The sequence below is a fragment of the Chelonia mydas genome, chromosome 2, assembly GCF_015237465.2.
Source record: "Chelonia mydas isolate rCheMyd1 chromosome 2, rCheMyd1.pri.v2, whole genome shotgun sequence".
In the NCBI taxonomy this organism is placed as follows: domain Eukaryota; kingdom Metazoa; phylum Chordata; order Testudines; family Cheloniidae; genus Chelonia; species Chelonia mydas.
The window spans coordinates 184743279-184766812 of record NC_057850.1 but is presented as its reverse complement, the minus strand read 5'-3'; the positions used below and the strand labels follow the sequence as shown (position 1 = coordinate 184766812).

At 41.1% G+C, this 23534-nt stretch overlaps 1 protein-coding gene across 5 annotated transcripts in view; it reads right to left on the bottom strand.

Annotated features, from left to right (window-relative positions):
* CPNE4 (copine 4) overlaps positions 1-23534 on the bottom strand; it is a 325458-nt gene that overhangs the window by 228274 nt on the left and 73650 nt on the right. The gene's annotated exons all lie outside the window — the stretch shown is intronic.

Genomic DNA, 23534 nt, shown 5'->3' with positions numbered 1-23534 from the left:
AACACAAAAGCACACTGCTTTTTAGACACAGCTGCACATCCAACTCGACCAGGAATCTTCAGAAAACCAACAATGATACAATGAAACAAAATAAAATCAACCCACATCAGCTGTAACCCAGTTATGTGAAGAACTGCACATGGTTGTTCATAAAGGAATAAAGATATCTACAGAAAAATTCTATGCAGACTTTTGGGATTTTAGCACAGCAATAATATTTAATATACAAAATTTTTCTACATGTAAAATCATCAGTTATTCAACATGACAGTTTCTCTGGTTCTCAGCTTTGTCTTCCAGACAATAAACTCATGACTACCCACGAATGAACTGTTGACTCCCAACCAACAGAAAATACCTACAGCCCTCTGAAACCATGAAGCGGGATGTGCCTTTTGGTTGTCAACATTAAAGTCTGATAGAACAATATTTCTATGACTCCAGAGTAGGCGAAAATAGTAGTTCTCCATTTTAATACACTCACATAATTGAGACAACTCTACTTTGTGACCTTGAAGCCACACAGACTAGCCACCGTCTGTCATATTATTGAAATCAATGGGAACAGGCCATAGTTGTTTCATATCACCACCATCATTGAGGATTTCTAAAATGTCAAATCTTCAGCATATTTATATTTATGTGGCCTGTGGATGAATGTGCTTCATTTTAAATACTTCAGTTATACAGCTTATTGTGTTCATATTTGTAATATTTACACTTGGCAAGCCTCCATTTGGATGGCAAGGTAATAACCAGAACCAAATGTGAATGGCTTTTTATGACTGAATAAATCCATAAAGCTCTTTTATATACATACTGTGGTATTGAGGGGGAGAAACTGCCTTAAAAAGTCAGAAAATCACTGTGTTAAGACTACACACAACCCTAACTCAATCCATTGTTTTGCGTGCATTACAATATAGCATCTGATGATTACACGTTATTTTAAAATACTGCAATATAGCATCATGCAGCAGCCCTTTGTTAGGCACTGCACAACTTATACATTTCACAGGAACTCTCCTCACAAACCCTTTGATCTTCAGATGTCCACTTTAGTCTCTTTGTTCTATACAAGCTCCACAGAAGCCCTCAATATATTTGACCAAACTTTTCATGAAGAAGCAAATGTGACAAAGCTCTGTCCTTGCCTCCGTGGGTCCCGCGTTTCCTGGTGGATTTTGATAGCTTCAGAGGCTCATTGTGATCCTCCTCGTAACCCTTCTCTCGCTCTAGAGACAAGGGTCACAGTCTACTGAGCCATTTTCATCATAAGCCAGCGAGGGAAGTGAGGAGAAACTATTCTTCCTTGCACAGTCTCTGTTGTCTCCCAGTCTCAGTGATTAATCAGGGGACAAACCGGGGGGGGGGGGCGGGGGGGTGCCCGGGCCCACCCTCTACTCTGGGCTCCAGCCCAGGGACCCTACTAGTATCAGCTATGGTAGCTGACCTTTTAGAAACATGACATGTACAATTCCCTGGGCTACTTCTACCACAGCAGCCCTCACTTCCTCAAGCTCCACTTCACCCTTACCTCAGGGCCTCCTTCCTTGTGCCTGATAATGGTGTGTACTACTCAGCCTCTCCAACAGCGCAACTTCCTCCCACAGCTCCTGTCAAGGTTGCTTCCCCACTCTGAACTCTAGGGTACAGATGTGGGGACCTGCATGAAAAAACCCCTACGCTTATTTTTACCAGCTTAGGTTAAAACTTCCCCAAGGTACAAACTATTTTACCTTTTGTCCCTGGACCTTATTGCTGCCACCACCAAACATCTAACAAAAACAACAGGGAAAGAGCCCACTTGGAAGCATCTTTCCCCCCCCCCAAAATTCCCCCAAGCCCTACACCCCCTTTCCTGGGGAAGGCTTGATAAAAATCCTCACCAATTTCCATAGATGAACACAGACCCAAACCCTTGGATCTTAAGAACAATGAAAAAGCAATCAGGTTCTTAAAAGAAGAATTTTAATTGAAGAAAAAGTAAAAGAATCACCTCTGTAAAATCAGGATGGTAAATACCTTACAGGGTAATCAGATTCAAAACACAGAGAATCCCTCTAGGCAAAACCTTAAGTTACAAAAATATACATTCCATTCAGCACAACTTATTTTATCAGCCATTTAAACAAAACAGAATCTAACACATATCTAACTAGATTGCTTATTAACTCTTTACAGGAGTTTGACCTGTATTCCTGCTCTGGTCCCGGCAAAAGCAACACACTGACAGAGAGAACCCTTTGTCCCCCCCCTCCCCTCCAGCTTTGAAAGTATCTTGTCTCCTCATTGGTCATTTTGGTCAGGTGCCAGCGATGTTATCCTAGCTTCTTAACCCTTTACAGGTGAAAGGGTTTTTCCTCTGGCCAGGAGGGGTTTAAAGGTGTTTACCCTTCCCTTTATATTTATGACAGCTCCTGACATGCGCACCCACCTGACTAACTGGGAGGTTAACTAGCTTCAGCCAGCCCCTGATTGGCTTCAGGTGTCCCAATCTAGCATTCTCCCTGCCTTCTGGAAAGTTCTTAATTGGCCCCAGGTGTCTTAATTGACCTGGAGCAGCTGCTATTTCACTTATCCTGGAGCTAATATATCTATCTCCCACTACTTTTCTATAGCCATCTGGCCTTGCCCCGTCACACTAAGTTATCCATATATGAATATATGAGTCTCCTTTACTGTGCACTTTACAAGCTTCCCATGTGTAGGACAAACTCCCTAATAAAATTTGTAAAGCTGCTGCCTTAATCACTTTTAAATCCCTAATAAACACCTACCTCTACCAAGGCTATGACCTACTTCTGTTCTGTTTGAGAGGGGCTAGGCAAGTGGTGAGCTGCGACTTCTGCTTTTCTGCTAAAGTCTCTTTATCTTATTGATACTCATGCTTCACAATCCAGCCCTCCTCCATTGTCTGTTTCATCCACATGTTGTTACATCATGTCTCGTATGTAAACTGCTCTCTGGGGCAGAGAATGTCATCTTTGTTATTTGCCTGTGTAGTGCCTAGCACAATGGACTTATTGTACAAATAATAAACAACAATAGCAGGTAAAAAATGTGGGATTTTTTTTTGCTGGTTATGTGTTCAAAGAATTATTGTTCAGTCGAGACCAATTTCCTTCAGAACACTTCTACTTAATGAGTGCTATTTCCATGCAAAAAAATCTCACCGTTCATATTTCTGCCATTCAGCTGCAGAATTGTTAAAGATGATAAAATATTTTATCAAAGTGTATTTTTTCTATTGATCTCACTGTCACGAAACAGCTAGATGTTTTTTTCCTCAAATGTTCCCCAAAATAATTCACTGTATAGCAGAAACCAAGCATGGCACATTTAATCCCAAAAGGTAAAATTCTAAAAGTTACAAATGGCTGAAAACAGGAGGTTGGAATGAAAACAGTTAACAATTAAAGTTAAATAACCTTAACTTTAATTTAAACTACTGTATATTTGTTATTACTCCCAAAATTGCTTTTGAGGGTGGAGAACCAGGTAAACAAAACTGATGAGGGGAATCAGAGTTGGGAAAACCTCCAATATCAACCACTATTGACTCTATATCTTTACTGATGCTGTGAATGACAGCATCCATGTTTCACAGTGATTAACTTGTATGGATGTATATGGAGCTTCTATAGGAAAGATGTTCTGTGCACAATAGAACAGACAGAGGTGAAGAAAACAAATACACAAAAGCAAATACAACAAAAATAAATGTGTGGAAAAAGAGGCAGAAGAATAAAAGTATGTACTCAGAGTGAAAATAAATTCAGGACCAACTAAACCTAGAACAAATATGCAAGAAAATAAGTTGACATAATCATTTAATTCAGTTGTATGAATGCAACCAAATAAGCAAAGAAACTATTTAGTGATGCAAGAATGTGTACTCAAAGAAAAGTAGCTTGGCATAACTAATACAAAACTGGACAGTAAATGCGGAGACTGATAATACAGGACAGAGAGATTGCTTAGGAGCAAACCTGGCGAAACACTGTCATCTGAAATTTCTCTGAAAAAAGTGGATAAATTTGGTGTGAAAAAGGTTCCAGTTTTTCAACTAGCTCTACTTAGGAGAGAGAGAGAGAGACAAACATTAAAAAAGCATAGGCTGTCAGCATGATTGAGAGTAATGAATGCAGGGTCCAGAGTCAGAAACACCCCTGAGCTCTGATTCCAGCCATTGCAAAGACTTCACTTGTTGGCATGGAGCAAATCCTGAATCAAGACAGGATTTTGCAGAGATAGGGGGAAGGGGGGAACTGTTTGCTGCTCACCAGCAGTACACACAATTTGAATTGAAAATGGCTTTTTTGTGAGGATTTAGGGGTGGGTGGCAAAATTGGGCGTTCAACAGCTAGCAAGTCTCAACCTTTACTATAGAAATGGAGAGCAGTAACATTGCAGAGACTATTACAGCCTTCCCGATGTAAAAATATAAGGAAGGCTAATGCAGTTAATAAAAGATAAACAGTTAAGAAATTACTAGAGTATCTTACATACATGTATTACATAAAGTGAACAGTGGAACACACACCCAGTCAACAAGCCCGTTTAAAAAGGCATGAGAGAGAAAAAATGAAGTTGAGATTACCGAGCACCTCTGTGAGTGTGTGAGTGTGATGAGAAGCACCAAAATGCTGCTTTGAAAAGCAGCAGCACAAAAGCTGAGCAACAAAAGCTAAAATGACAAAGGGGTTAACAAGACTGCATGGAGATAATTTCACTTGTTCTGGTCAGACTGCTAGCAGGAGTGATGTGCACTTGATACTCCACCTCGAGAGTCCCCCTCTCCTGTGGATTTCCACAGAGATCCATCTTTTCTCCCACCATTAGGAAGTCTCTAAGGGGAGAGATTGTGAAATGGCATAGACTAACAATACCTGTCTTTTTAATATAGAGTGCCTTTCATCTGTCTACCTCAAGGTGCCTCACAAATTAAATATTATTCCCATTTTACACATAGGGAAACTGTGTAAACAGGGGGTGACATGACTAACACAAGGTCACCCAGCAAACCAGTGGCAGAGCCAGGATCAGAACCCAGGTCTTCTAAGTCCTACTCCTAGTCCTGTACCCGATTCACTAGGCCACATTGACCCCGCTATCAGCAGTAGGCAAGCTGGCACCCAGCTCTATGTCACCTTCAGATCAGATGCAAATATTGCCTTCTCCCCCTATCGAAGGGCCTCGCTGAGATCAGCATCTAGATGGAAAGCAGCTGGCAGAATCCTGAAGACTAAAGAAACAAAACAAAAAACTTGCCACATCTGCATCACCTTCTGTTGAGGGTATCTGCCCTCAAATCGTTAAACCTTAGTGCTCACCTGTATTCTTCACTGCTTCTAGATACACAAATAGCCACAGTCGTAAAAAAAGATGCCTTCCTGTGGTTGACAAGAAGACTGCTCCCTCCTGTCAGATTCTGATTAGTTCATGAGTGGTGATTCATACACTCATGAACTACAGGTTGCAAGATTAATGATCTTTGCCTACAGATGAAACCAGCGATCTAAAAAAAAGAACACACACCCAGCTCCACTTGGTTCAGAGCATAACAGCCCATCTGCTCAGCAATACAGGCCACCAAGAGCATATTACCCTGGTGCTCTGCTCTCTTCAGTTACTCCCTGTAGAATACAAAGATTTTGGACTGAATTTTCAAAGCCTTCCCTTGGCCCAAGTTACCTGGAGCCAGGGCTACTTCACTCTGCCTTATTTTGACCTCTCACTAGAATAATGGAATGGTCTACCCCAAGAGTCAGATTCGTATGAGAAGACAGAGCTTTCACACGAATCTAGAAATCACTTCTCAGAGCAAAATGCAAAACCCACTTCTCTGACCTAACCTTCTCAAGAAAACACAAAAAATAATTATCAAATAAAAATGAAGTCCAGCCCCTGCTGACTGCGGGGAAGAAAGAGGTAAATAAATGTTTGTGTGTTTGTTTTTCAGTTTGGCAATGTGCTCAGATACCACATGTTCCATGTAGAAATCTACATGGATTAGTCTGGAGTAGGTTAGGCTATACACAGGGAGAAGATCAAGTAAATCCCAACAGGAAAATAGGAAAGCTCTTGACAAACGCATTGATAGTTGTATAAAGAGAAAGCATTAAGACCAATACAAAGGATGGTAGAGTAACGGATTTAATAAAAGTATCAAGGGAGGAACCAGGCAGCTACAGAGCCATGAATAAGACTAAATGTAGGAAAGGCATTGAGCAGTATAATGCAGCACTGGGATTTACTGTAAGGTCAATAACCTTGGATAAACAAATGAAAGATGATACAACATAGTACAAGTCTGCTTACCTATTCCTTGAATAGTGACTATCTAGGTTGACAAAAAGTTCCAAGTATATATAGTCCCTGCAGACTATGAAATACGTTATCGACAAAGCAAATAAGCATGGAATAGAGGGGAAAGCTACTAAAACGTGATTTTAAGATAGCAAATAGCAGCATCAGTAAATGAGAACTGTTCAGATGATGAATGGGATACAAACTGAAGAGGGCGTGGGGGAATTAGGACTACTGAAACTACTCCAGTTAGTAGGCTGGTGAAACCATACAAACACCTAAAGTTACGTCTACACTTACGGCAGTGTGTAGAGTACAGACACTACATGCCCAGCTAGCATGGGCCTAAAGAGCAGTGTAGTTTGTAAGGCACATGAGTGAGTAGAGTGCCCTATGCGCCTGAACCCTTCGGTGTATACACTACACAGCTTTCTTCATGCCCAAGCAGTGCTTCCCACATCTACACTGCCGACTCCCCACTACCAGAGCCTTTCATTGCCATGTGTGGGTTACAGCTACACACTGCAATGACCAAGTGTGGACATAGCATGCCTTTCACTGTGGCATGTAGCTACAAGTGTACTGCCCATACCCCACACACCGCCATAAGTGCAGACAAGGCCTAAGATAGAGTGTGGGGGGGGGAGGGGCTTGCCCTCTCCAATGCATTTAGGATAAATATGGTAGGTGCAGCAATCATAATGGCTCCCGAAAGAAGATGTGTCTACCCATAGATAAACAGTACAACAGACTTTGCAGTGAATTGATAACACTGCAAGAAGTTTTGGTTCAACAGTCAATTCTATACTAGCTAAGCATAAAATCTTGTGAGGCATGTTATATTAAAATAATTCATTTCCGCAAACATTCACAAAAAAAGTTGCTCATCTTTTTTCTCTATTTTTTTTTTAAAAGAAGGGTACATACCATGATAAAAATGTGGAACATTTATCCTCACAACAGAATGTTACCTGCATTAAAAAACACATATACCTCCTTTTACGAGTTTGTGATAATAACCCTGAAGCTCACAATCCATTGTTGCATATTTCACATTGTTGCACCATTTAGTTTAAGATGTACTCCTAACTAAAGCTTTATAAACAGTGGACTGTATTTCTTTGAATTCATAAACAATCAATAGATTATTGGAGCTGTCACTGTATTTTCTGGTTCCTGACAGCCATTGATCACATTTTACCCTCTTTTAAACTTCACAGTTCTGCTAAGGTCAAACTCAGTGACCGATAGAGACCAATCGGGCCAGATTATCTCAATAGACTATATGCAGCAAAGTCTCTGCATAGTGCCCTGAGCAGGTAGCATTTTTGTGGACTGTACAATGTTAAAAAAGCAGCAGGAATCCCAATTCCAGGATGTTACTGAGACCAGTTCTTAGATTCACAGTTCCAAACACACAACATATGAAAGGATGCCCATGGGGAGGCTGCATTAAGGGACTGATCCAAAGACAACACTTTAGTTAGTGTGGCAGACTCTGCAAGCTGTGAGCTAATGGGCAGAAAACCTCTTTTTGTGACAAGTACAACTTCAAAAAGGAGGAAAACCAACTTTTCAATATAGCAATTATTGCTTTTTAAAATGGAAATAATGTTTTCTAATCTTTTCATGAGAACAAGCCAGCTCTGCATGCTGATGTATGCATCTGCTCAAAACTCACTCTTAAGTGCATCAGTTTACTATCTCCTATAAGATGGAGGTCACAAAACTATTATACACAGAAAAACTTCACTTAGTGCTACGAGGCAAATGGTAGCAACTAGAACTGGTTGAAAACTGGGGCTTTTTTCCCTGTGGAAAGTGTCCAGGTTTTGGTAAAAACATCAAAAAATGAAAATGTTTGGCAGAAAACCAAAACGTTTGATTAGGAAATACTGCCACAATGCCTTATGGGAATTGTAGTTCAATTGCCTCATTCCCAGATTCTCCTCTAGGGGCTGGGCTCCCTGGCCAGACTATATCTCCCTGCTGCACCATGGTGAGCCACCATCAATCATCATGGGAGATGAAGTCCAGATAGTGAACTCAGCCTACAGCAGAGAATGGGGGCATGAGGTACAACTGAAATACAATTCCTAGAATGAACCATGGTAACATTTTCCAACAACAAAATTCCAGATTTTAGCTCTGTGGGTTTTTTGATGAAGCCTCAAAATTTTCCACATAAAGACACTTTATATGAAAAATTTTGTTTAGTGAAAAACCAAAATTTTCCATCAAAAATGGTTCAGATGGAAGATTTCAACCAGCCCTAGTAGAAACCAAACTTGAGACATTGGAAGTGCAGGCTGAAACACTATTCACAACAATAAGATGTCCTGTTCTGCCTGGATTTTAGAGTCAAAGCAAGATTTATGAACTCAGGGTCAGCTCTGGTCAATCAATACTTGTATGGGAAATATTCAAGGAACACCCAGAATGATGCAGGAAGTTAAGTGGACTCTTTAGTTAAGTCAGTGGTTCTGAACCCTTCTATACCAGTACCTACTTTTCCATACCCCAAGGAATCCCCCTCCTATCCAGCTGGGGCCAACTTCCTAATACCAATATATGAAGAGAAGGATGGTAACAATCCCTCCCACCCAAACACCTGTTTCTGATACCCCAGGTTGAAAACCTTTGAGCAAAGTGTATCCTGTCTCATTCTAACCCTGCAAGTTCCTGTTTACTACAATCTGCCAGACTACCAAAGTCAATTCAGGTTTATTCTCAAAGTCTATGCTAGAGACATGTGAAGTTTGTATGTCTGTAATAAATAGCTATTGTGAGAGACAGGCATCACTGTTGTAATGTAGGTTACGTTTAAACTCTGTGATAAAAGTGTCACATTCATCTTCAAAGTTTTAAATATTAAATGGGTGGATCATTGAAGTTCAGGAAAGAATAGACGAGGGATCAAAAGTAGACTTAAATGTATTTTTATGAGTTTGGGGTCAGGATGACTACAGCAAGATAGCTCCTTTCCTGCAGAAAGGTACCATTTGTCTTTCTAATTGATGCCAGTCAAAGGGAACTCCCAAAGGAACCAAATGTAGTTTAACTTCTAAGCACAGTGATAACACATTCTCCCTATTCAAAGACAGACTGAATTTTCCGATGAAATCCTCCTTTAAGGTGAAAGGTAAAGCCAAAACACTTGCTTTTGTTCTTTACTCCTTCCTTGTGACACATAAAGACTCTCCCCATTTTTAAGAACCAACAACATATATTTCCTACTTGTTTTTCAAATTAGAAAAATCAGCTCCTCACTCCCTGACTTCACTCGATGCCCTTGGGGAAAAAAAAAAAAAATCTCTAATGACCTGAATAGTGAGGTCACATACTGTCACCTGAGTAGATGTGTATCGCTCCTGTGTGGAGGATAGACGTGTTGGTAATATACACCAATTGCTGGGGTGATGCACTATACCAAGTGACTAACTCTACCTTGTGAATGAAAATATACCTTAAATTGTAAAAATAAAATGTTTACAACCCCAAAAATATAACTGGTGCCTTGTATAATAAATAATTATTCTTTGCACTTTTATCTGAAGATCACAAAGCAATACAAACGATTAATTAGAGGAGCGATGGACGAAATAGCTAAGGCACTAGACTAGGACTTCAGTGCCTGGTTCTGCCCCAGATATCCTGGGGGAGATCCTCACTTGGTGTAGTTATGTCATTGCCCCCAGACTGTGTGACCTTGGGCAGGCCACTTAATCTGCCTGTGCCTCAAGTTCCATGTTTGTAAAACAAAGATACTATTTCCTTTCTCCCTCCCTTTACCTGTTTTGTCTGTTCAGACCCTGATCCTGCAAAAAACTATACATGCTTAACTTTACTCACCATACATAAAGTTAAGCATGTGTGTATGTCTTTGCCTGATCAGGGCTTTTTTGTGTATTTAGTTGTCATGCTAATAGAACGTTATTGTTGCTATGGCAACTGAGATTATTAGCGGATAGCCCAGCCAGTTTTGGCTGGTTTTTTGGTTAGTTCAGTGTGTGGCAATAAATGCTGCTTTTAAGGTTAACAGCTCTCTGTGTCTCCAGTGATTTCTTCCTAAAACTGTTGCCCCCAAGGATATAACAGGCTTTATGCTGTAAACTCTTCAGTGCCGTGTATTGTCTCTTACTATGTGTTTACAGAGCGCCTAGCACAATGGAAGCCAGCTCCCAGTTTGTGAACCACTGAGACCCTAACTTGTCCATATTGTGACTTCATATGACAGGAGAAAAAAAAAAGTTTCGGGATGCCCCTTGCATCTAGCCTAAAGAAAAGAAGAGTGTTGGCAACCCCTTGAATCCATTGGTGACCCCCAGACTTAGACCCCCTTTTCTAGGGGATACCTTAATACAAATAATACTAACATCTGAGCCCCATGCCGCTCGTAAGTAGTATAGATAATATCTACTGTATCAAGCCCATTTTGCAGATGGGTAAATTACGACAGGTTAATTATGTTGCTGAAGATCAGACAGATAGTTTGTGGCAGAGTCAGAAACAGAATGGAGGTGTCTTCCTGACCATTCCAGATATTACCAGCCAATAATCTTGCCTTGGGAATTTTGACTTGTAAAACTGTGGAAAAAATGTTTTGGGTGGTGTATTTTTACCTGCAAAACAATATGCAGCTAGTACACTTGATACTTGTTTGGCCTGGTTTGAAAAATTAATATTAGAACATTCTTAGCCATTTTTATGATTACTGTTAAACTGTTTAAATTCATGGCTTTCACAATAAGCTAATCTGAGTGGCTCTGAGAAAAACTTGCAGAACCTAATGAAGCATGAAGTCAGAGCCACTGATTAGACAGCACTGCTGCAGGCAGTATTCGTAAGTATCTTAGGATGCTTAAACAGACTGATGGAAATGCAGTAGCGGCAAAACAGTATTTGTAATAAGAACGTAATTCAAGTGCCATTTTCTTGAGACAACAAAGTTCATTAGTCATATATTTTGTCTCCCACCATATTTTACTCAATATAGTACATACAAAACAGTGATTTTTCTTTATTGCTTCTCAACGTTTCATGCACTGCACCACACAAATATTTGTCAGAAAATGTAGCCCTAAATCTTGAATATTGACTGTCTAAAACCAGTCCAGAATTTTGCACCAGCAAGAACACAAACATTTGCAATGGTGCCCACAAATCAAGTAGCTGAGTACCCAGTCCAGTTACCTGATTTACATGTGCAAATTTGTGGGTGCACCTTCAACATTACTGGCACAAACACCAGAATGTACAAGCGAGATTGAAGACGGCAGCTGAAAATATGGCCTCTGTTACATAAATATTGTCCGCACAAAACTGAGCATTCCATGATAATTTGCACAAACGCTGGTCACCAAAATGAATAAAGTAAACAAATAGCAATAATACAGATTTTGGCTCATAGCAGAGTATCAATTTGGTATCTAATTAGGGGACTGCCCTTGCAAGGGAATGGATTAAAATGACCTGTTAGCTCTTTGTTTTCTCTAACTTCTATTGCCCTATAGAAGTGTGCTTGCTTTCATTTATTTAAACTAAGAGAAAAAAAATGTATGTGCATTATGTTGTACCATGACACTATGCCAGGAAACCTGGAAAAAAGGGAAGGTGGACATCTGCTGATGGACACACAGTTTGCCAAACTTAAAAACCTGAATCCAGCCTCCTCCCTCCCACACTCGAGAGAAGTAACCTCTGAGCGTGAGGGGAAGTGGCCAGCTCAGTCTTGCCCACCCACAGTCTGAAAACGGGCTCCTGAAATGGATGCCTAGCGCTCTCTGTGCCCCCACGTACACCCCCTCTCCTGTGGGAATGGGCTGTGCCTGGGCTAGTGGTGCAGCGTGATGAAATTTCGGTCAGAAGGCAATAGGTACGTCGAGTCAAGCTGCCAGCGTTTGAATTCAGTTCAGAATAATCTATCGGGTTCAGAGGACCTCAGATTTCCCAAATCAGCCTTTTTAAAGGCAAAAGGAAAGAAACACTACGCAGTTGGGCTATGGGGACAGAGCTGTTTAAATGTAGTCCCATAGAATCATAGACATGTCCGGCTATAAGGGACCACAAGAGATGGTTTAGTCCAGCCCCCTGCGTTGAAGCAGGGCCAAGTAAACCTAGACCATCCCTGACAGATGTTTATCAAATCTGTTAATAAACACCTCCAATGATGGAGATTCCACAAGCTGCCTTGAAAGCCTATTACAGAACATAACTTCCCTTATGGTTAGAAAGTTTTTTCCTATAATCTAACCTAAGTCTCCCTTGCGGCAGATTAGCTTCTAACTAGAGAGGGGATGTTGTTATTAATAACCTGATGCAACAGGTTCATAAATGTTACAATAAAGCCTCTGCATGTTTCCAAAGAAAATTTTAATAGAGAGGGACCCCAAAATAAAACTTCAAGATCCAGATACCATCTCCTTGAGATTTGGATGGCTCCTTTGGCTATACTAAGTCACAACGTCAAACATGAGTACCTTTGAACTTTGGGAAAATTTGGATCCAGACTCACTGTGTTTTAGGCCCAATGTCTACTTGCAACAGGCCTTGTACTTATGGAGCATAAGCCCATGCGATGACTAAGCAGAGGCAAAACAGTAACAAAAGGCAGCAAGATCTGTCCAACAGCAGCCAATATTTACCATCATCACACAAAGCAAGGTAACATAAGCAAAAGGAGTAACAAGCAAAAAATCTTCCCTGACCTGGGCATTAACCCAGCCATCAGACCCTGTGTGCAGAACCCTTCTTTTCCACATGCACACTCCCCTTCCACTTCCCAGCAACCCTTCAGCACCTAGGCGGGGGAGAGGAAAATGAAATTGGAGTTAACCCTTCGTGTACCAGGGACACCCTGTCTCTTGGAGTTTGTATTCTTCAATCATGATGGCATGGATGGGGGATAAGGTGAGTTATCAGCCATGGCATGTGGGCCTGACTGCCAAATTGTTGCAGAATATTCCCTATAAGCCCATGACACTGTTCATCATGATAATGATAGGGAATCAGAGCGTCATCTTGTGACCTGGAGACAAAGTCAGCCAACTTGGCATCTCCACAATGGACTCCCACAATGATCCGTTCTAGAGCCTCTTCTTTTCAAAATTATATATATATACACACACACACACACACACACACACCTATGACCTATCAACAACTAAGACCGAGAAGTAGGTACATGTAGATGGCATCTGTTTTGCTGATGTGGGTAATGATCAACCCTATATCAAAAGGTCACTCAGCCAGGACATGAATGCTCTAGCCCCTTATCTTCATCAGTGGATACTTACACTATGTTAGTCTAAGACTATGGCCACAACCCTCCATATGGCCAACTAAGGCAAATCAATCCCTTACTGTCTGTGCTGAGGATCGTCCACTCCCTTTCCAGCCAGTTGTCAGTTATTTAGGAGTCAAACTGGACTGTAGTCTAACATTCCAGTCCCATGTAGAACATTTAAAGAAAAAGATCACCGTCCACACTACCTTGATCCAGAAGCTAGCAGGAATTGCCTGGGGAGCAGAGGTAAATGTTTTACCAACCTCAGTCCTGGTGCTGGTATTCACTCCAGTGGAATATCGTGAAGCAATTTAGGGCAGAAGTCGACATACGCATCTCGTTGCTTCAGAGCTCAACACAGCCACCTGTATCGTTAGTGGCTGCCTTAGCCACGCATTAACATGTGATTTGTATGTGTTGGCTCATATTGCTCCATCAAAACTTTGACAAGATGCCATTACCCTTAAAACCACATGGAGGACTAGGATGGATGAAAACAACCTGCTGCACACAAGGCTGACAATGGTTCCAGTAGGTACAAATAAGCAACACACACTTCCCACCAGAAGATCTGCCCAGCTCTAGAGGAAAACCAACTACACCTGCAGTTCCTGCTGACTTGCCATGACTGACTGAGATCCTTTTGCAGCCTCATGCAGTTGTGTCCAGTGCTGCCAGCTCAGTGTCAATCTCGGATGAACAAAGGCATGTCAGGGCTAATAGCTATGTCCTCACAGATTGGCGGTGACTCTGGGATGGAGACAGAAGCATGCTGATGAATTTCAGAAGCCCTAATTTACAGCCACCTGTTTGCAAACTGTGATGTAAATCCTGGACCAGACTTAACAGGCTGCTGACTGAAATGGCCAGAGTGGCTGCCTCAGTGGAGAATTTTGACTGAGCTCAATCTACACAGTGTGACTGTGGGGCAGCAACGCACATGGTCAAACATGGTGAAGGAGTGGACTGCAACACCTTGCTACTCTCAACAATGCAGCAAGTCTTGGCTGAACAATCTAGATATCGACTTGTGATCCATATGAAAAAAGACTAGTGCTGGAGTGGGTGGGGGCAAGGAGAATTATCAAAATATTATTGCAGAGAAGCTCTTAATATTTTTGCTGTAGGAGAAATCTGACCAGGAGCTAGTGAATATGTGAGCAACTTGTCTCTGAATTGGGATTAGTGTGAAAAATTACAGTGTGGTGTATTGAAAACTGTGATCACCTCAAATTCTTAGGGTTTTTTCCTGGTCCTGCTTGCAGGTTAGGGGACCTTATAAGGAAGCGTCACCCATCGCCTCCTTATGGCCAGGAGTCACTTCAAAGGCATCCTGTCCTTTTTAGCTCCTGTTTGTGGGCCCCTTAAGAACCTACTACCCTTTCCTGTGGATAACAGCATCCCCTACCAGGGCTGGTCTACTAACATAAATAGTTCAAGTGCTGAAATAAATCCATTACCATAACAAAAGAATTCATACTCAGCCGTGCCACACATGGAGCTTTTCCTCTGTCTCCAGTCTGCTCTACCTGAAGCCACTCCTCCCAGTCTTTTCTGGCTGGACTTCAGCCCTGTGGCCCTGCAGCTTCCTGCTGCTCTTTAGAAGAACTCCCCTGATCCAACCCAGGCACACCTCTTTCGCAAGCATGCCTCCAATCTTTAAGGATGCAACCCAGCCTGTTTACTGACTGACTGCTTAGGACACCCAGTCTAGAGCAAGGTGCGGTGAGTTGTGCCTCTGTTTTATGGAGCAGCCTGCTTTTTCTCTCTGTGTTTTGGGGTTCTTGTTGTATGTTATCATTCTAAATTCTAAGAAATAAAGTAGTGTTACGTTGCAACCTTCCAGCAAAAGTATGTATGCTTTTATCTAACTTCTCTGTGTGTATGCCGTACACATAACAATCAGCAGCTCCTGGTCAGATATGTTCTAGCATGAAAAGATTTAAGGCCTTAATTTTTCAGCTCTCTTCTTTCACTGGTGCATGCACAAATTTGCAGGTACACACAGTGTGTGCGCACACACTGTTTCAGCGATAACTTCTGTACGTGCAGGTAATGGGTTTTCCCAAAGAGATTCCATCACCTCAATGGGAGAGTCAATAGTCCTGGAAAAGTGAGCGCAAAGGCATAGCTGTGTGTATGTGCAAACGTGCACACAAGTTGAGGCTCACCTAAAATCAGGCAGTATATTCTTCTCCACACTCATTTCCTGATAACTCTCCCCAATCTCCAATGTGAGTGGATAACACAAATTCCATAAGAAAGATGGTCACAATATTTTTCCTTCAGGGGACATGAGAATGCTTTTACTTTGCTGTTTTTAATATTGTGCAATAAGACTGGTTATTAAACCAAGGTGCTTCTATCTATTTTAAAAAGGGGGGCAGTATTAAAAGAAGAGTGTGGACTGAAGATCAATGACCAAACTTTAATATAAATAGCCCTATGTGACACAGAACATTTGGGTGAGGTTGGTTTTGCTTTTTGTTTTAATTGGAAGTCAGTAGAAAATGCAATGCTAAAACAGGTAACTCATGTGGAACTAGTCTATAGAAAAAGCTACAAGATATTATAAGAAAAGAGAGTTCAACAGAATGTTATCAGAAATGTTCTTGTTGGGGTGGGAGGGGGGGTTTGAAAGAAAAAATCCCAGGCTAAATAAACTCCTGATATGACTGTAGTAAAATGTATTACTTATTGTGGATGTGTGCTACTAGAAGATTGACGAATGTAATAGAGAAAGTTTAAAAAACCTTCACCAAAACCTTCACCAAAAATAGTCTTTTTTTTTTTAAGACAGAAAATCCCCCATGATCATTCCCATTTAGTGTCTTGGCTCCTTCTCTGATATGAACTCATGTAAAATAGCACAATCCCAGTCAGAAATTGTCTTAATAGTCAAGGAGAAAGAACTCCTTAATGAAACAAACATTTGGAATAGAGAACACCCCCAAAATATCAAGTCTTTGAAAGAATAGCAACCAACTATATGAATACAGGCTTTTTGGAGAATGGACTGAGTTAAAATATTCAATAGGCCTTTAGTCTGTAAACTTCCTAGTCTGTAGATTCTGTAAACTTCCAGTGGTTCTGAAAAAGGAGGAGAGGTGCTTTTGTCAGTCCCCTCACTGTACAGCAAGACTTTAGGGACATCTATCAGCAGAAGAAAATAGAAACAAAAAGTGAAATCTTGGCAACAAGACTGATTATCAGATACTCTTGAGAAGGGGAGTTGCTAACATTCATCAATCTCAATGTCTGATTAACTGCAAGCAAAATAATTAATACAAAAGATCCTTCAGTCCATCCCACCTTCCGTTAGGAGGAAAACGGATTATGAAGCCACATAAGCAACTGCACAGCTTTCAATTTTAAGCCCCATTTTGACGCCACGTGACCGTACCTTTTTAGCTGATGAGTCAAGTGCCTAGCACCGCCCTCTAGGAACACAGAACAATGAGGAAACATAAGCATCCATGAACAACCCCAACCCCAACCCCACTCCAGAGGTGGAGTCAGCCAAACCTCAACTAGGAGATCGTTCTCCACCAACAGCAGCAGAGCAGTCACTGCGCTATACCTAGGTCTATATCCAGAACAACAACAGTCTAGAAGACACACAGCATTCAGGCACTGGACGGTAGTAGATTAGACTGGTAGCGTCAAGTAATAATTTCTAGAACAAAGGCCACGCAATGGCTTAAGGAACCTGGCCATCTGGCCGGAGGTGTTTGACAATCACAACAAATAATCGATCCAATGCTAGAGCTGTTGAAATAACTGATTTTTTGGTTAGCTAGCCAAAACTGGGGGGAGGAAAAATTAAATTGTTTCGGGTTGACCCAAAACAATTTTTAAATGTTGTTGTACCAAACAAGTGGAAAAGAATTTCATTTGTCTCCCATGTAGTGTCTGCGAAGTCTTGATTCGTGCACTTGTTTTGTACAGTAGATAAAAGAAAAAATTGTTTCAAATAAAAAAAATTTAAAGGTTTAATATTGAAAATGTTAAAATGAAAGGTTTTGGTTTATTGGGTTTTTGTTTGTGTTTTTTGACTTTAACAATTCAGCAAATTCCACACAAATTTGCTAAATGATTAGGTCAACATGAATCTGCATCTTTCAGTGAAAAAAATTGTTTCATCCAAAACAATTTCGCCCAGATCTATTCAGTGTTTCTCCACTGGCCTCCATCAACCCGGAAGAAAACAGGTCCAAAGGTGGCTCCAATGTCCACTACTTCATTGAGCTCCACTGTCCTGAGCTCAGGTATAGAAGATGTAGGTAGCTTTTTTCCCTGTCCTGCATCTGGAGGAGGAGAAAGCTTGGCCTAAACCCATTTGGTTTTATCTGCACATGAACCAGAAATTTCTACACAATGGGAGGAACTTATCTCAAGTCAGCCATTGAGTAAAAGCAACTCAGGTTAACCAAGCCATCTACTGTATGAAACAAATCTACTAATCTGGACTTTCCAGACACTATGTGGGAGTCAAAGAATCTCCTTCGCCTCCCACACAACCATGTCATTAAAAAAAAAAAATCTGTATTTTGCAATCAGCTTCATCGCATGACTTCTGCCTCTTGTCCTCTAGCTGCTTTGCCTTGCCTCCTAGTTCACCTTTTGCAAGTTATCCATAAGCCAAGATGATCTCTGAGGGTAAAGCCTTAAAGGAAGAACACCTAGGCATAGGCGTTGACTCCAGGGCTCAAGCACCCACTGAAAAAAAAAAAAAAAAAAAAAAAAAGATAGGGTGTGCTCAGCACCTGCAGGGCCGGATTAATCTTTTATCGGCCCCCAGCACCCAGACCGTGGCCATGCCCCCACTCAGCCTCTTCTCCCCAAAGCCCCATGCTCCACCCTGAGGCCCTCCCTGCCCGCTGCCCCAAGTCCCACTCCTGCTCAGCCTCTTCCCCATGAGGTCCCGCCCACAGCTCACATGGGAGGGAGGGGGAAAGAGGGGAGCACCCACTGGCAAAAACAAAAGTCAGCACCTGTGCATCTGGGGTCCCCCAATCAATGGCTGAGGATAAAAGATTAGAAAATACTGCCAAACCCTTAACAGAATGGCCTGTTAGAGAGCTGTGCTACCTTCTGAGGCCTTTTGGAAGAACTCTGGTTCAAATAACTGTTCAGGGAAGACCATCCAAACCAAGCCCTTCAGTTTGACATGAGAGATGTGCCTAACTTTCAAAACAAAGGAGATGATAGTTGGTCCATGACACAGGCTTAATTTCTAACTGTATAACCTCCCAATTTTATCACAAACACTTGATCAAGACTACGTTCACCTATGTGAGTTGAGAGGGATAGTCACATATTCATCATGACCAGGAAATCCTGAGATGATTCCAAGCATGCATCATCCAAGTGGATGCTGAATCACTGAGCACTATTAGCCCTGAGCCCTTCAATACCATTGCAGCAAGGAACTCTATTAGCTCACACCGGAACTTTACAGTGCCATGGGCCAACCAGTAAACCAAAACCATATCCAACAAACCCCATTCCAGGGCTCACATACAAGCAGTACTTGATCAAGTTTTATAGAGTAGGAGACCTCCAGAATGTCAAGTTGCTTGCAAAAAGCACAGCTATACCACCTCCTCGCTGATTCTGCTTAGCTACCTTAGTACTGAATATCTAGCCAGAACCTGCTGCAACAAAACCAGTGCAGCAGGATCATCCGACCAAACAAATTTCAGTACTACATGCAAGATTAGGGACCTCACCATTAAATAATGGACAGATGAAACTTTATTCCATATGGATCTTGCAATTAGCAGCATGAACTGAAGACTGACTTTTGTCCATGGGCATTCCAGCTTCTTGAGAATTGATAGTAAATAACTCCCGTGGAACACAGATTAACATCTCAATCCTTGTTTGTACTGTATCAGGGTGGATGAATGTGTGTGTGTGGTGTGGGGGAGGGGTCTTATTGCCCTCTACCACAGAAGGCAAGGAATCCAAACCTTCATAGCTAATGCCCCCACCCTCAAACCTCCATGTCCCCAGCACACAGCAGCGTTTTTCAACTTTCTCAAGTGGCCTTCAAACAGATATAGGTAGGTACCAGAATAAAGTTCTAGGGCAAACTAAAGACCATCTAAAGCAGCCCATTCACCCTCCCAAGTCAACACCTCTCCCCCTAAAACCACAAACCCTGCTGGTAATGGGGGGGAATCTAAAACTTAGCACAAGGAAGGAGAGAGACAGTTGTAGGGAAGACAATGAGATCTAATTCTGAGGTGGAGGAAAAGGAAGGCATTGGAGCAAGGAGGAGTATAGGTTGGGGACGAACGGATCCATTTTTTGCCACCTTTCTAGTGCACTGCCTTAGGCTGACACGTGGTCTGTCTATGCAGTAAGGCTGGCTCTGAGCTTGCTAATATTTCATTGACTGAATAGTTTCATTTATATAGAGAATGTATTCTTCTGTGTTCTCTTTATATGTTTATTTGATATAATTTATTGGTCATGTGTTATCTTTTGATGGCACTTTACCTACCTGTATTGTATTTATTCCAAAATGCCAAAAGGGTTTGAAACACTCACAAAAAAAAAAAGGAGTGACCTGAACAAATCTCCCAGGTAGCAGATACCCTCCTATTTGCTGCTGGCTGTAAGAATAGTGCTACAGAGAGGACTGTATTTGTAAAACTCACAAAAGCGGTCACTGTCTTCCAAAACTGCTGTGTCTTTTCAAATTCATAATATAAAAGGGCAGACATCACATTCCATCTGGCTGCTTCACGTAATATTACACCTCCTGATCTCATTTAACCTAATATGACCAGACAGAGCATTGCAACCTATCAAGCTTTCAAAGTAATATGCCTACTTTCCACGTGTAGATAATAACCAGCAAACAGGACAAAACTATCTTCCCTGTTACCAGCTATATGCAAGCATACCCCATCTGTGGCGGTAATAATTATGTGATAAACTTATCATATACCTTTGACTGCTTCTCCTCCTTTGGTTCACCAATCCATCTCCCTTCAACTTATTCCAATAATTTAATCCCTCAAACATGTTCAAACAACTGCCATTAAAAAAAAAGCCTACAACTTGCCATTGAAATGTTCTTCCTTCTCTCCCATTTTAAACGGAGAATATTTCCCCTCAAATTATACTTGCCCAAAGCCCAGGAGAGGCAAAAGTCAGTCTTGGACTAGAACACAGCTCTTCTGTGCATAAAAGTGCCATGAATTTAAATTCTGTTCTGCCACATCTTCCTACCTCAGGCTAGAAATGGGCAATTCATAACACAGGAAACAGGAGATTCCCAGCTATTCCATGCAATGCTCAAGTCCAGTCTTAGACCATCTTGAGATATCAGATTTTTAATACTGTGACATGATGCCAAAAAGATATTTAGGTCATGTACATGAGTCCCTGTCCAGTTGGACTCATAGTAATTAAGGCACCTAGTCTAACAGGAAGAGGGATGCAAAAATAGTCCTACTAAAAACCCATTTAAAAAAAAAAACTCTTAAAATTGTTTTTCTATAGCGTATTTTGCATAAACAGACGTATCATAGTGTAATGTGGCCTGAAGGGTTTGGGCACGCATCATCATCATTTGTATTAGAGTAGTGTCTATAGGCCCCCAACTACAATTGGAATCCCATTGTGCTAGGCACTGTACAATCACACAGGGTATGTCTTCACTGCAGAAAAAGGTATGCTCTTAACCTGGAATAGGTAATGGGAATTAAAACAGCAGCAAAGATGCAGGCTCCCCAGCTCCCTATAGGCTTTAATTTGAGCTGCTAACCCAAATTACCAGCCAAGCCTTCAGTATTAGTTTAACCCAAGTTAGTAAAATGAGATAAGAACACACTTCTTGCCCCCCACCCACCCCCGTGAAGACATACACATCATACGAGAGAAGCTTCCCAGTGTAGGGACTAGAACCGAAACAGACAAGGCAGACAACAGGTAGGAGGGGAAACAGAGGTGCAGAGAGGTGAAGTGACGTGACCAAGGGTCTAGAGCAAGTCAGTAACAGAGCTGGGAATAAACACCAAGTCTCTTGACTCCCAGTCCATCATCTGAATACCTGGCACATGGTGCAATGGCCATGAATAAGGTATCACTCTAAAGGAAGTTTATATGGGATGATATAAATATTTACATATAGATTTACAGTGGCGGTCCTGACTGATAGTTTTTGGAGTACCTCAAAGTGACTGTAAAAATGGCATGCTAGAGTTTATGTTTCTTGCCTCTCAAGGGTTTCTGGATTAAATATGATCCTTTTACCCATAAAAAGATAATTAGAAAAATGATCAGCCATCTGCAATCTAAAAATCATCCTTGCTCTTCTTGGCCTGTTCATCATCATGAGTGGAAGATTCTCCCAGCCAAATTCTGTCTTCAGTTATATCTATGCAACTTCATTCAACTGAGCCCAGCAACTGGAACTTAATTAAGTTTTGTTAATTATGTATGAGCCAGAATAGAAAACATCTTGTCCTATCAAAGCTATGTTGTCTCTGCAGCACTGACAGGAACACAGAATCGTAGATCTGGAAGGGACCTTGAGAAGTCATCTAGTCCAGTTCCCTGCACTCATGCCAGGACTGAATATTATCTAGACCAGTGGTTCCCAAACTTGTTCCGCCGCTTGTGCGGGGAAAGCCCCTGCTGGGCCAGACTGGTTTGTTTACCTGCTGCGTCCGCAGGTTTGGCCAATCGCGGCTCCCAGTGGCTGTGGTTCGCTGCTCCAGACCAATGGGAGCCGCTGGAAGCAGCTTGTTTTTTGTTTGGATGATTTACGTCCTAATCAACATAGCATGAATTGGGATTACAACTAAATATACACAATGCTTTGTGGGTTAGTTAAATTCATTGATTTAAATTACTACATAAACTGTAATAAAAGTTTACAACTCAAACAATCTCTACACCAAGAATTCTTCCTTTTAGAAATTCACAAAGAGACAACAAATACATTCAAGAATTTCACATTCTGTTCACAGACAGTACAAATCAGAAAGAAAAGGTGAAGTTTGCCAAATTTGTTGCAATCTATTCACTTAGCTCCATTAAACACCACATACTAATCTTTAGCAGTGGATCAGGAGGTTTTTCTAAATAATTAAACTTCTAGTATATGTTTCCATTTCTTATTTGCAAAGCATGTATCTTATTCTGAATTATCAATCACATTACACCTATTATGCAATTAAGATTATAGATCTGAGCAGGGGGGGAAGAGACAGGTTTAATTTAAAAAGTCTGTTTGCAACTTTTGGGATTGCCTACTGATTGAATATGATGGAGCATTCATCCCCATCTAACATGGGTGTCATTCTTATGCTGCATAGGGAAAAAACTTCATGCATTTTGTCAGTCGTTTTTCATTTCTATAAAATGGCGCAGAGCTGGATTTTAATGCAGTAAAAGACCAGGAAAAATAATTGTATATATGTCATGTGTGCACACATTAAAGTGACTTGGAAACTTCGTTAACAAAGAGCTGTTGGGTTTTTTAAGTCATCTATCAGGCCTCATGCTAGCTACAACACTGCAAGTCAGCAATATGTGAAGAGAAGATCTTGTGAAAAAAGAACTCTTTTGTAATATCCAGCTTTAACATTTTAATTGTGTTGACTAATTATTTGTTGTATAACCTCCACCGCTTATTGAAAATGACAAATAGACTAAGGCTTCAAAACCTCATGCACAATCTTACTATAAGAATTTTCTCATTCTTAAATCATTCTAATCTATGTTACTGTAAAGGATCAGGAGAATCAAAGAGGAATCCTCAAGCAGACAAAAGAGGGAGTACTTTTTAAAAATAAAATCTGATATTTCGTTATAAATATCACTTATGTGGGAGATTTTCTGAGGCAGAAATGGCAGGGAAGTATCCCACAGATTTATTATGAAAGAGTGGAAACAGTGAGTAAAGAAGAATTAT